General features: G+C 38.8%; 1 protein-coding gene across 3 annotated transcripts in view; it reads left to right on the forward strand.

Moving 5' to 3' along the window:
- The first annotated feature begins 8324 nt into the window (after positions 1–8324).
- ARHGAP5 (Rho GTPase activating protein 5) overlaps positions 8325–15190 on the forward strand; it is a 61015-nt gene continuing 54149 nt past the window's right edge. Inside the window, exon 1 of one of the 3 annotated variants that reach the window (XM_032481849.1) lies at positions 8325–8473. The gene's annotated coding sequence lies outside the window, so the exon portion shown is untranslated. Of the gene's footprint in view, positions 8474–8635; positions 8857–15190 lie in introns of those variants that run through there. The other 2 variants (XM_032481850.1, XM_032481848.1) reach the window with 2 other exon arrangements.

Raw genomic sequence — 15190 nt, forward strand, 5'->3', positions numbered from 1 at the left:
TTGCACTGCAAAATCTTAAAAGGTGTGGCAGTATTTTGAGGTATCAAATGAAAAGATCACTTTGAAGTCCTCTAAAATTGTATTCCTTTGGCTTAAAAGAGTTAACTCACTTTCAGAAACACTTAATAACTGAAAATGAATTAGGCACTAAGGAGAAGAAGGTTAGCTGTAGTTCCACCTTTGACTGAAATGCCTGAAAAGTTCAGCTCAAGGCTCATGTTATTGAGATAGAGATTCCAATTGTCATGGATCAGGGAGCATGTTGCTCACTGTTTAATAATCCTTCACCCAGATTTTCTGATAGAATGAGTGTACTGTTTCTACAGCAAAATCAAATAGAATAACTGGCATGAAGACATCCTGTTTGAACAAGAAGGAATGGGGAAAGAAAATCTAAACAGCAACTATGTATTGCCAACTAAGTAACCTGATTGTAAGAATACCCTTTTACTCAATGATATTGTATGTTTTACAACATTTTTCAAGTTGGGAAAAAGAAGTATTGCAAACATGCAAGGAATTGATTCTTGGGAAGTATTGGGAAATATTAAAGTCATTGTTGCATTCAGGAAAAGTCTTAAGGACTTTTTTGGGAAAAGCAAGTCCAAGAATTTATTATCCAGTGAGGCCCAACTCAATTAAAAGGCTAACAACCTAATTTTAAAATAGGCAAAATATTTTAATAGATATCTTATCAAAGAAGAGATGCCAATGGCTAATAAGCACATAAAACGATACTCAATGTTTGTCATTAGGGAAATATTAATTCAAACCATGATAAGATACTCCTTCTAACTCATTAGAATGGCGAAAATAAAAAAGACAGACAATAACAAGTATTAGCCAGGTTGTGGAGAAACTAGAACTCTCATACCTTGCTGACAGAAATGCAAAATGGTACAACCACTTTGGAAAGTATCTGGTATTTCCTTATAACGTTAAACATAAATTTACTATATGACCCATCAGTTTTACCCGTAAGTATCTACCCAAGAAAAATGGAAACATATCCCTGCAAACATTCGTACGTTCATAGCAGCATTATCCATGGTAGCCAAAAAAAGTGCAAACAATCTAAGTGTTAACAAACTGGTGAGTAGATAAATAAAATGTGCTATATCCATACAATAGAATACTAGTCAACAACGAAAAGGAATTATTGATGCATGCTAAAATATGAATGAACCTCAATATATTATAAGTCAAAGAGGTTAGATGTACGAGATCACATATTGTATGATTCCATTTATATCAAGCAGCCAGAATAGGCAAATCCCTAGAGATAGAAAGATTAATGGCCGATTGGGACTGAAGATGGGACTGATTATAAACGGGCATAAAGGAGAAAAGACTTGGATGAGACCATGAGCAGCCTGTATAGATTACTAAATAGGATCTGGGGGACCAAGGATTGGCTCCTGGATGCCCTGGATTGTACTGCTGGTTGGGGGGTGGGGCATAGAATGATGAATGAATTGTGAGAGTCTTAAGAACTGTGGGTTTAGAAACTACAAAGAAACATTTTGTCAAAGAAGGGTCAGAGAAGCTGACCTTGTAACAGAGCTGGGATGGGGCTGGCTTGTTCTGGGAAATCCCAAGGTCTAAACCTAATGAAATAGATTTTAAAGATGGGTTTTGGAGGAATGCAATTAATTTAGTTTCATCAGGATGAAGTGGTTTTTTTTGTTTTTGTTTTCCTATTTGTGGGGCGGATAAGGTAAGGGCCCCAGATAAAGCCTACAGGGAGGCTAAGAGTAATGGCTTTGTCCTGGATGTGACAGTAGGTGTGGGTATGTGTTAAATTAGTGTGAACCAGGAAGAGGTGAAGCCTGGTCTATGGGCTAACCTTACAAAATAATTTGAAACTCAATAAAGTTAAAGTGGCAAAGGGGTCATTTTATGAATACAGAAACTTCAGTTCAGAGAGATTCAATGACTTCTGAAGGTCACACAGTAAGCAGAACCTGAGATAACAAATTCAGGTCTCCTGACCCCCAGTTTGGTGGACTTTCCACTACAGACTGATGGGTGCCCCAGCACACCTTTGCACTGTAATAAGACCATGTTTACCTTTTCTTTAGACTGGTAATTTATTGTACTGTGTTGAGGATATAGTGAAGGAGGAGCTCTACAAGATAAATGCCTGACTTAGAAAAGCGACCCTCAGTTTCTTGGGGTGATGGAAGCCAAAGGTAACCTAAGTGTCAGCAAATCCACATGGGAAACCACCCAAATGGAACACATTTTATCATAAACCTTGTGGTCAAAAGGGAAATACCAGACCATGTAGAAAGATCAGCTCAGCTTTATCAGCATTAGAGAAACTATCTACTGTCAATACCTGAAAGCTTTTGAACGGAGTCTTAGTGTAGAAACAGAGTTTAAAAATAGACTCTGTGCCATGAGACCATCAGCAAAATAGGCAATGCTATTGGCCGATGTACATAATTTAAAATAAGGAGTCATTAAATATAATAAAATGTATGTTCTTTGCTTGATTTGCTTTGGTCTGTAAGAACTTTAAAAGAAGTCATCAAAGACAATACAATCCAGGGGTGGAAATAATGTTTGCCTAGACCATTTCATTCCATTCCATCAAAGGTTGTTGCAGATGGAAACAGACAATGCCTGAGGTGGCCTGTAAAAGGCCCAAGAGATAATTAAGAGAGAAGGAAAAGAAGAAAGAGAATCAAAAAATAAAAAGAAAGGAAGAAGGAAGAAACATCTACAGTAGGGGTGAGAGGGGAAAAAGAGTGAAGAGAAGAAAAGGGAAGATAAAAGAGGAAATCTATATATCTATTATATAGATATATAGATAGATAAATAATATATATAGTAAGCAGTTCAATTCCTTCAAGATAGTTTACCTTATTCTACTTTATACATTGTCTCCTTTAATTTTCAACACCAGTATAATCCACATTTTTATTGCACAAGAAAAAATATGTTCACTGTAAAAAATTAGAAAAAAAATATTTCTAAATTGCAGAAAAATCCAAAAGAATAAACTAAATAGTAGCTATAGTATCACCACCTAGATTAAATCTCTAGTAACAAGTTGGTCAGTAATAGTGTCATTTTGTTTTCAAAACATTTTCTTTTTATAAAAATAGACTCTTCCTTCCTTCATTACTTTGTAAACTGATTCTTTTCACAGAAAATATTATGGATATTTTTCTCCCTCAATAAATATGTACTTTGAAAACATTTAAAATATTTGCCTTCATTTAAATTTAATTGTAAAGAATTAGATTTGTAAGACAGACATTTTATGAATTTATGAATTTTTGCGATTTCTACTTTATCATGTTTGTAAAACTCTCAGAACTCAGAATTCCCAATGTAAATACTTTGCAGGGAGAGAATAGAAAAGATTTATTTAATGTCTATTCCTGAGGGAACCAAAGCTAGAAATAAATGATGTATATGCTAGAGCCCTGTGCTAGACTGTACTGAAGAGAGATGGGAAGCCTATCTGGGGAAAGATGAGTATCATCAATCCTTGTTGGGTAATACATGGGTATGAAAGAAGCCATGCATCCATCAGAAAAATCACATTGTTACTGGGAAGCTTTTTGAAGAAAAGCAGAAGCATGGATTGGCAAAACAAAAATTGATCGCAGTTTATAATAATAGGAGAAAATTACAAAGCCTTAATTGTGAAGTGATTAGACACCTTGTTATTGATTTCAGAAACTGTTATGCTGCCCCAGTTCTTTAGAACATTCCCTGATGTTTCAGATCCACAGTAATTCGTGGGTAGTAACTCACACTTACCTACCAGAGAGACATAACACAGAGAAATGCAGGTTATACTTGGGAAAGGACATCTAACTCAACTTTCACAGGCTAATTCAGCAATTTCTTTAAATGATTTGTATTTTCCAAAGTGATTATCTCAGCTGGTATTTCAGAATATAATCTAAAGCCTTCTGTTAGTAATAAATCCACAGACATCCACAAAACCTAGAGAGCTCCATATTATTATCAAATTGAGCTTTCTACTAATTATATTCAAGGTATTGTATAGGGCCAAACATTCATTTGTGTTTCCTACCTAGAGGGGCTCACAAGCTAAAATTGGCCTAAAGAGAGTGGGAATAAGGGATATTCACAAAAATTATGTTCTGTGGTTAAATAGTCAAGCAATACATGTTCCTGTTTCCCATTGTAATGATTTACAAATGACAGTGGTAACAATCTCAAACAGATTCGGTTAGCAACCTTTGCAATTATTTTCTAGCTTTATGGAGTTAACCTTACTGGTGTTGATTAAATTCAAGCTGCGATCTTTCATAAAAACTCAATGGAGGGTCCAGATGGCCTAACAATACCTCCTTTTGTGAGAGGAAATAACTTGAAGATTTTTGTCTAATTAAAGTATGTGTGCTGGTGGGACCTGAATGAATTGCTGTTCCTTTAAAAGGAGTCTGCATTACAAATAATCTTGATAAAATACCAATTATTCAAAAATAGAGTTCTGATTTCACTCTTTCAGTTATGTCGGAGGACCAGAGTGGCATGAACATGACATTTCAAAGCTAGATACCATCTTTGGGATTTCAGTCTGAAAATACAGTTCTGAAAAATCAACAGAACAAGGATCTGTGGAACAAAATGCCAGGAAGGTCAATGTATTACTCTCCTACTGTTCCAGTCCCATGCTCACAATTACCTTAACTCTTGTCAAAATATTTTCTACGGTAACAGCCAAGATATAATTAGCACCTTTTCTTCATGCTGAAAATGTCATTGGTAGCCATAAAAGAAATTTGGAGAAAGATTTTAGCACCTTAACTCAGCAAATGGCTACTGTGGTTATACTGTGGTTATTGGTCACTGGTATTTGCCTGCTAGTAGGAGTAACACCCCATCTTACCATGCCTTTCCTCCTCCCAATCGTCCTAACTTTGTGAGAGAAAGAACAGTCTAGGGAGGATGTGGGGGTTAAGTGGGGGGCGGAAATGAGTTGTGAAATTCTGTAGGAAATTAGACAAGGAACAATTTTTCCACATTATTTAGTTATTTGCCTTTGTTATTCTCCAACTTTGTGTATTTTGTCTGTAATCAGAGTGATATTCTGAGCTAGTTTGATTTCCAAAAGCCTGTCTTAAAGCAGACAGGCAAAAAGTATGGGCCAATTCGTCATAATGGGGAAGGCCTTTTATTTGGCTTCTCGTATGTTCCTGGTTGAGGCTACAAAAGCCAAAGTAGTTATGATCAGAGATTTCCAGCAGGGGGTGTACCCGCTTCTATAGGGTAAGTTCTTTTGAAGCCAAATCACATCAAACATCTGAATATTGTATGTAGTGTTACCACTGATGGTAGAAGCTGGGATTTTGTTAACATATTTTTATGGCTGTCATCTCTTTTGATCCTAAAAAGACAATGCATATTAATACTTTATTAGGATGTTTTAAAGGACTAGAAATTTGTGGAGAATATTTAAATTAAAAATCTAAAATGCCTGACTGAAATCTTATTCTGCTAATTTTTTTCAAAGTAAACGAAGAACAAAGCTTCGGGTGATTTTAATTATCTAGTACAACAGAACAAGTGTTTAAATTTTTTTTTTTTAGATAGAAGAGTAGTTGATCTGAGAGAGCTTGATAATATTTACTCTACTGTGTGTGTGTGTGTGTGTGTGTGTGTGTGTGTGTGTGTGTGTGTGTGTGTGTGTGTGTGTGTGTAAATGATAAATTACTTCTTTTTTCAAAGTTTTTTCTTTTGGGTGGGGAGGGTTGGTGTTTAGAGCTCTTTCTCTGAAGGCATGGCACCTGATCAGTTTTAAAACATGCCATCTTATCCTTGGGTTTTGTTTTATTTTCTGCTCTTTATTGCCATTTATTTGTGTATATCTAAGCATTTTAACCATAGAACTTTGGCCCCCAATTCTTATTTTCAGATTTTTACTTGTACAGAAAACTGTATGCTTTATTTTTTGGGAAGAACAAGTACTAACATAAAAATGATAAAGATTTCTTATACGTTTTCGTAAGCAGCCTACCAGTATATTAGTATTAATAAGCAGCAAAATCTTAAAATTCCAGACCCCTTAAATCAAGATGGATAATGTAGAAGGACTAAAACGTAAAAACAATATCAGCTACGAAAATTATCATTTGAAAACCATGGCTTCCCCGCCCCACATTTTCTGGTGTCAGCATTACCAGAAAATGAGATTTCAAATCTTTTTTCCTCTAGTATTATGCCCTGATTCTTCAGTATCATGTCCTGTTTTGAAGGAAACATAATGAAGGTGTTCCTTCTTTATATGTTTACACCTTCTTTATATGTTAATGTTTCCTTTAAAAGTCCTGACTTGACTTTGGTTTATATTGATACACGTCCATGGTTATAAAATTTCTGATTATTTAGGAAATAATTTTTAAAGTATTTTTAGGGTGGACACTGTAAGGTACTTAATATTTCAATGTCAAAAACATGGCTTTGAATTGGCTTCTTGTACTTTTAAGGACTTTTAGTACAAAGGTCATAAAATGCATTTAAATGCACAAACTTCCCAACCTATACAAGTGTTATGAGTGTTATGGTATTAGTATCACACTTTGATGGTTCCACTCCCTCTCCAAAATTTCCTCCTCTTTGTATTTTCTTTCACTGCAAGTTTTCTTAGTGTCTTTCTTCCCTGCCCTATGGCTTGTAACAGAAAGAAGTAAGTACTTACGTACCTCATTTAACCTATTTGGTACCATTCAGATGCAAAGGAGTGGCTGGAGTAAGAAATTTTAGTCATGCCTTTTTAAAATTAGGAAGCAAGAGGACATATAGAGAAATCAAACATCTTTCTGATTTTGTCTATTAAGTTTACCTTAGAGAAATACAGAGAGTAGAGGGGCAGGGGTGTGGAAGAAACGAACAGAACTTCTGCTGGAATATTGTGACAGATTTACTGACAAATATTTTCTAACAGATTTTTACCAAAAGGCAGTTTTTGTTTTTCTTTACTGACAGACCGTAAACGTACTTCTGGTTGGCAGCAGCTGCATCATCATAACGCTAAAAAGCAACCTTGGCTAACTTCAGTACCTTATGTAACATAAGAAATCAAAAATAATTTGAATTTAAAAGACTTTTTTATATGTTAGCTTTACTGATGATGAATTGTTTTCAATGCAGGAAATAAATCTTTCCCCAAAGAGAAATTCTCCCTCAAATCACTTCTTTCTTTTAGACTTAACAACAAATTGGGGTAGATTTATGTTTTTGCTCATTCTTTTATCTCTGGCAACTATTTTAAGACCTCTGTGTAAGACAGATTCTGATGACCTTGGGAAAGTCACAAGACTTCAGTTTCTTCAATGGTTAAGAAAAGGCATTTTTCCACCGTCCTTCCTCCACCATTCAGTGCCAGTGCCCAGATAAGAAATACACCGAAAGCCCAGTGTACCCATTCAAGTCTCAAAATATATTAATATACTTAAGGCAGTATAATAAAAGCCAAGTGGCCGATAGTTCCTAAGATTGGGCTGGTAGTGGTGTGAGCAGGGGTCTTTTGAACCACCCTAGAATCCGCCCCATGTCTTGGCATTTCACTTAACTTTCATAAGGACGTACTGAACCAAGGGCCTGCCTGCGTCCCTGTACGGTGTTGACGGAGAAATGGGTTCTTCTTTGCTTTCATGGAGTTTTGCCTTCTGGGTGAGTATGGCACCGGTTCCGGGCGGGTGATGTCTGTAGTTGGCCAGCGATCCCCAGGAAGAAAACTGGCTGCACACACAGGAGCATACACGCAAGTATGTCCCTGAGAACGAGCTTGGGCGCATATTTTCCTCTCTTGAATTCTTTAATACTTAGAGACCGTAGGGTGATTTATCGAGAATCATTCGGTGCCCACGCGATGTTTTGCAACGGCGAACACAATATCAGCTTCCTTTGCAGTACTATGGTTTGCTCTCAGTTACCGCCAGAAACCGGAACAGAAGGGGAGAAAGCAGGGAAGGTTCGGAGACGACCGTGCTCTGGGCTGCACGGTTTGCAGCTTCTAAAGCGTGGAGGATGGGATGGAGGAGGAGCAGAATACGGAGAAAGGGGAAAGCAGAGGAAAAATACTCACGCCAATGGGTAAAAGGGAAAAGGTGAGAAGGAATGGAGTAGGAGAGGGAACCAATGGGTGGGAGAGGCGGAGGAAGAAGGGGGAGGGGCAGAAGCCAATAGGGGAGCGGGGACGCGAGCGAGGACGCGGCCCCGCGCGCTCGCTCCCTCCCTCCGGCTCCGGCGCTCGCGCCTTCCCAGGCTCCCGGGAGACGAGGGCAGGGGCGGGGCCCAGCCGGGCGCGCGGCGCGGGAGGCGTAGCGAGGTGAGGGCGGCGGGGGCGGGGGATTGTGGGGAGGGAGGCGCTGGTGCGCGCGCGCGCCCCGTCGAGGCTGCGCCGCCGCTCCGCCCCGGGCCGGGTGTGTGGCTGCGCGCGCGCGCGTGCGTTCCGGCGGTGCGCGCCGGGAGAGATGCTGAGGTAAAGTTCGGGAGAGAGGGAGAGATCCGTCAGCGCGAGGGAGCCCGAGTGGCCGCCATTACTGAGCCCGGCGCAGCGGCGGGCGCCGGGGAAGGGGGGAGGGACGCGGCTGCCGCTAGTGGCGGGGAGGGAGGGAGGGTGGGTTACTCGGCCGCGGGAGCCGTAGGGCTTAAGGTTTCGGGGCGTGTGTGTTGGGGAGGGCGGGGGGAGGTGGCTGAAGGGACGCGGCGCTCGGTGAGCGCGCCGGGGAAGAGAGGCGAGCAGAGAGTGGAGGAGGAGGCGGCGGCGGCGGGAGCGCTCCCCAGGAATGTCGCTGCCGCCGCCACCGCCACCGCCGGGGCCGCTGCCGTTGAGGAGGAGACGGAGGAGACCGACGGTGTTAGGTAGGACCTTGCGACTCCCCGCTCCTCCGGGCCTTCCTGCTCGCCCCCTCCCCGCCAGGGACCCTCCCGCCGCCCGTTGCCCGGCTCGGTCGCCGCCGCCGGTTGTAACCAGTTCAAGGGGCTGGGGCCCCACAGCCGCCGAGGAGAGCGTGGCGCGGTGCTCCGTTCTCGCAGGCCCGGGCGGGGAGCGGCTGCCGCGGGGGGATACGGTCGGCGTGAAGGGCAGAGAGGCCGGGGGATGGGGCGCCTTCTCCACAGGTGACGGGGCAGGGGGCGACGGAGGCCTGGTGGCGTCCGGGGATCGCAGCGCCCCCCCCCCCCCGGGCGCCCGCTCTTGCCCGCCGCCCTCACTTGCCCTGGTCTCGAAGGGTGCGTGGGGGAGGAAGGTGGCGGTGTATGTTGGCCGGGTGGCTGCTGTTAACGAGTTCCACCTGGAAAGGGGAGAAGGGGTTCGCGGAGACACAGTTTTCGTTGCAAACTTGAGAGCCTTGCAGGGGGATCGGTCCTTTCACTTTTTCCCCTATCTCCCCCACTCGTCCCTGGGTTCTGTTCACCAATTTCCCATCTGCTGCTAAAGCTCTGGGAAGGATGTGAGAAGTTGCACTGCGCCACCAAAACACAGAGTCCTAAGGATTGACTGCGACTGGATTGAGGCTTTGATATTGAGTTTTCGCTAGAATAACCTCTAGATTCTCTCTCTGTTTCCACTAAAGAAAAGTATCGGGGTGGGGGTGGGGAGCTGCGCGGGAGCGCGCGCGCACTTATCCACACAGAAATACACTCACTGCCTCACACCCTCCCTTTACAGCGTTATTAGAAATGCAAAGGAGGTGGAGGCTCTGGGTGTAGCTGAGGCTGAAAGGTGCTTTGGAAGTCAAGGCAAACTATCAGGACGTTTAGAAAAATTCCGAGAAAGTTGTAGGGGAGACGCTTATGCTTTTACCATTATGATAGAAATCCAGTTTTGGACCATGCTTAATATATGAGAATTTAAATGTCTTAAATCTAGACCAAAATAGGCGATAGGTGATGTGTACGCGCGTTTTTAAGTTTAGGTTCTCAACAATAATTTGCTTTTTCCTTTATGCTAGGTAGGAAATGACATCATCTAAATATTCGGGTATAAAACCGTGAAATACATAGCTATAATTACTGATCTTTGCTTATGCTGCCTTCTACAGGTGTTGGGGGGGGCGGGGTTTGCGGCTCCACTTAAAACAAATCCAAAACCAATATTCAGTTTGAACAGTGTATTACGGAGTGTTTATTTCCATCGAGGTTTTCATTCATTTCAGGGAATATTTCTCTAAATCTCCACTTAAGATAGTTCTTTTAACAAAAATTTGATCTAGATTCAACTATTCAGAAAAATACTTGGTTAAGTAAGATAAATGAGTAAAGTGTGTTGGGAAGTATTTTGCTGTCAATTCCAGTTTATGTGACTTTAATGTGATAAAACTCCACCCTAGTATTTTTAGATAGACATACTAACCATATGGGTAACCTACTAGACATTTTCTAGATTAAGGTTTTGCTTCCATTTTAAATTGCTTTCTCATTTTTGGCTCTTTAATCTATTCTTTGTAATTGACCCACGTTTCTTGTATCTATATTAGGTCAGAGGAAGAGAGTTAAATGCAGGTCACCAAAAACTTGCACAGACCTTGGAGCACTTTATGACTAAACATACATGAATGAAAAGCTGGATATACCTATGCATTTAGCTTTCAGGAAATAGCACTATTGATCTGATTGATTTAAAGCAAAATTTAGAGCAATACAGATGACTAAATGACTAGACTAGAGTCGATTTGGTTGTGTATTTAGGCAACATTTTTAAACCCACTTCAGCATGTCTTATTTTACCATTCTTTGTACATTAATTATAACCACTGGGAGATGGAGTGTGTTACACTTTGATGTAAGAAAAAATTGTCAAAATTCTGACATCTTTATCAATTTTTTGCACCTCTTCTCCCGTTTAAATTACTTTAACAATTTAGAAATTGTATTGCAGAATTAATATCTTAGTTGTCATATGGTACTTATCCTAAATGTTTTAGAACCGTTTCCCCCAGCCTTTTTTTTTTTTTTTATTCCTGTTTGAAAGGCAGATTTAATCTGTACACTGTCTCTTGGAGAAAATTATTTTGACCTTGAAAGTTAAGATTTTTTTTAAGGAATAAAATACTGTATTTGCATTCTTTTCTTGGAATTTAAATTGTGGTGCAGCTTAGAATAATAATTTTGTAACTTTTTTAAATTGAGAAAGTTATTTCTCAAGAAGATTGTGCTGAACTTTTATTTTTTTACCATTAGGACTTAAGTGAACACTAAAGGCAACACTTACCTTCTTAAGTATGAGATGGCATAATAGAGATTTTCTTGGTAGCTCAGAATGTTTTAATTAAACAACTTCAGTTTCCATATATATTATTTTAAAAACTATTTACTTGGGCTGATTTTTTCTATGTATACCACGAAAGTATGCAGATAACATAATTGACTCAAGAAGTATTGTGTACTGTTCTGTTTTATTAAAGTCTGTGTTCCTGAAACATATTTGTAAAATACATTTGAAGTGCACTAAGGGAATTTGGCTTTTTAAAGAACTGTGAAGAAACTTTATAAAAGGATCCGTCATTTGGTGACTTGAGTAATCAAGCTTCTACTTGTTTAAGTGAAGCTTGTTGATAATTTTATCAAAGTAGGAAAAGCCTTATTAGAAATTAAGAAAAATAGTTTAGTGCTAAGAATAATAAGTATGTACTTTAATTGATTTTTCAAATTCTTTTTCTTGGATCCCTTATTGATTTTTGCTGGATGTCCTGAGACTTCCTCTGATACCTCAACCCTTCCAAACCAGGACATCTTCTATTTTTTTCTATTAAATGTATTGTACTAAAATATAACAATTCTTTTGAAAAAAGAAATCATCTGCATTAAAATTTTTTTGAAAGCCTCTGGTTTGTTATTCATTAATTCAGATTATCTTTATTTAGCACTTACTATTTGCTTGGCTTTGGAGATACCAAGTGAAGAGGTGATGCAGCTCAAGTTAAGTGGTAGTAACTATACAGGAATAAATAGTTACAAGTGCTAAGGTGCAGGGAAGAGAACAACTTTCTATCAGGGCTTCTTTGAGAAACCTTTACAAAAGAAGAAATATTTGAATTTTGATGTTTTGACTGCAAGTAGAAGTTTGCATGTAAGAGAGACCCAAAAAAAGGTTTTTGACCCCCTCCCTCCACTGTATTTTGGAGGTAGTCTGTCCACAGTACCTTAGATTTTCAGTCAGATAAAGTAGGTTGTTAATGTTTGGTCATGTCTGTATGTTTTTACTCCTTAGAATTACAGCTATTACTTGGGAAAAAGTCATACATAACTTTGTAATTTTAGGGTTAAAATATGACTAGTATGTGTCACTTGATTAGGTTCTCAAGCTTTTCATCATGAAGAGTTAATGGAAAAGTGAATTTTCATTTTTCTAGCTTCATAATTGATTAAGCCTATTTTATTATCTCTTACCAATATTTTATTGAGCAGCTAGGCACTATGAGTGATACAAGGAAATATTTTTTAAAAGCCTTTAAAAGAGCTTACAGCTTTGGTGGGGAGTGAGCTTGACAATTTAGGAATAGTTAACTGCCAGTTGAAGACAGTAGAAAAACTCTGTACAAGGCAGTACATACTGATTTAAAAATTGGTGTAAAGGAATTTAGATAAAGGAGATATCATTTGGAAGTTGCACAGGATTGAGATAAGTGAGAAAAAAAGACGTTTAGTTAAGTGAGTGACACTGTGGACCCAAAGCACAGGGAAGTGTGGATAAATTGACAGGTCAGGGGAAAATATAAGGTAAAAATGTAAGAGCATCAATTTATATGTTATGAGCCAAATTGAACGATTTGCGGAAAAGTATAAACACAAGGTTAATAGAAAGAGTAACGGGAAAATCAGTTACGTTTGCATTGCTGTCTATCCTAGTTGCTATATTTGGCATTGTCAAGCAACCTTGGAAAAAGTTGTTTTGGCTTCTGATACGGTATGTAGTTTGTTCATTTTCTTCCTCCTGATCATGATCCAGTATCTTATGTTTCTTTCTATACTTGCCTTTCCAGAGCCACAACAGTATCTCTTTGTATTTACTTGTTAATTTTTATTTTGGTTGACTGTTTAGAGAATGTGGAAAATTAACAGCGGGAAATTATGATCGAGGGAACTGAAAGATCCAGATTTCTACTCTTTTCTAAAAAGTTTATAAATCTTTGGATGCTTGTTATAAAGAATATTAAATCAAATAGTCTCTTAAGTAATTTTCTGAAGTTTATGATCTTGAAGTTGATGTACTGATCTTGACTTTGCTTCATTTTGTTTCAGTATTTTCATTTGTCTTGGTAATACTGTCACCTGAAATTCAAGTGCTAGCACCATCTGTTGCTGAGACTGATTAGTTTTTCTTTAAGAAACATTGACTCATTTGTCTGTTTCTTTCATCTAGCAGCCAAGCTCTTTGTCTTGAACTACTCTTTTTCAGTTCTGTGATAGGGTGCTTTGGGGCCTCTAGTATTTGTCTATCTTGAGCATGGTGCCCCACCAAATCCAACTTTATATTCTAGTTCTAATCTCTAATGATTTCTTATTGCTCATTACAAGATCTAACTCCTTTTTGCCCTTGAAGACCTTACATAGTCATATCTTGGAGCTTCAGAAATAAATCTCTCCTTTCCAATATGGCGGCTGTGCTCAACTACTCCACCCTAATCATCCACCAGGAAGGACTTCTTTTTAAAATCCAAATCCATTCTGTTTTTCAAACTTTACTCAAATCCTTTCATCTGTTGCAGGGGTCTGCACATTATAGCCTTTGGGCCAAATCCAGCCTGCTGCCTGTTTTTGTATAATGTCTTTTTACATCCTGAAATGGTTGAGGAAACAATTAAAAGAATATTTTGTAATATGTGAAAGTTACATGAAATTCAAATTTCATTGTCCATAAGTAACCATGATCATTTATGTAAGTATGTCTGTGGCTATAATATTCACTGTCTGGCCTTTTACAGAAAATGTTTTCCAAACCCTGATCTATTCCAACTTGTACTGATCTTTCATTTCTTTCGATTCCTATTACATTTATCAATTCCATAGTATAGCACATTGCCTTTGTCTCCTCAGCTGTGGTACTATATAAAGCTTCTTAGAATAATGGGCAAGTGCTTTTCAGTCCTTTATAATTTTTAATCTGTAACCCTTTTTAGTCTGTACCCTTTCCTGAGATCCTTATTTTGATCTCTTATTAATGTTCCCATAATTAAGAAAATTGTTAAATTTTACTTAATGAGGTTTGTATAATGAAAATAATGTTTTCCCTCCTGTGTAGCATTACAATAATGAATGTCAGTTTATGTCCTTTCCCCCCATTTCTTAGTTCTCCAAAGTGAGGAGAAAGGACTCAGACCCTAAAAAGGAGCATACTCATAGCCTGGTTTAATGGACTTCACTGTATGTATCTTTGAACCCTCAAAACCTCTGACCATAAAGCTAAGCAGATAGTAACTAAGCACAGTAACTATTTAATGGGGCGTTTACATAGGTTGATGTAAATGAGGTGACCTTTGGTTCTTCTGTTTTCACCACAGAATAAGGAAATGGACTAGGAAGAGTTTAAAATAACTTTCACATCACATCCTCAGAGACTGTATGTTCTTAGAGGAAAGTGTGGATTAAGAGTACTGTAGGCAGTTAATCTGTTTGGGAATTGTTTACATCATTGCTTTTCAAATATTTTCTGCAGTGAAACTTCATTAAACAATATTTGAAACATCAAAAGGTAAAAATAGGTGACAGCAGAATTACCTTTGCTGAGTATGGTTTGGGGAACTCCCAGAGTACTGCCTACTAAGACCCTTCTGGAAGTACCCTTAAGGCTTAATGTTTATAAACCCATAATTTGTGTTAATGAGCAAACTAAAGGTCTTGGGAAAAAACTAGGCTTTTTATATTAGGATATTCTGCTGTGCTAGACTTTATGGGCCCCAAATAGTATGTGATTTTTGTTAATTGTGACTACAAATGTGATTTAAGTTTGTCCAGTGGTTTAAGATTTGAGTCTGGAAATTGATTCGTTCAGCCATCAAATACTAGAGGACCCATTGTGTGTCAGGCACTGATCTGAGTGCTGGGAATATGGTAAAAAAAAAAATCTCCATCCTAGCAGTTTATCTTAAATCCTACCAAGATGTGCTTATCCTGAATCCTATGAAGGTGTGCTTCCATAAAAACTAATTCATAGAAATGATGACTTTAGCATTCCTTTCAACCTTAAAATTGATCA

The sequence above is a fragment of the Camelus ferus genome, chromosome 6 (assembly GCF_009834535.1).
Source record: "Camelus ferus isolate YT-003-E chromosome 6, BCGSAC_Cfer_1.0, whole genome shotgun sequence".
NCBI classification, from domain to species: domain Eukaryota; kingdom Metazoa; phylum Chordata; class Mammalia; order Artiodactyla; family Camelidae; genus Camelus; species Camelus ferus.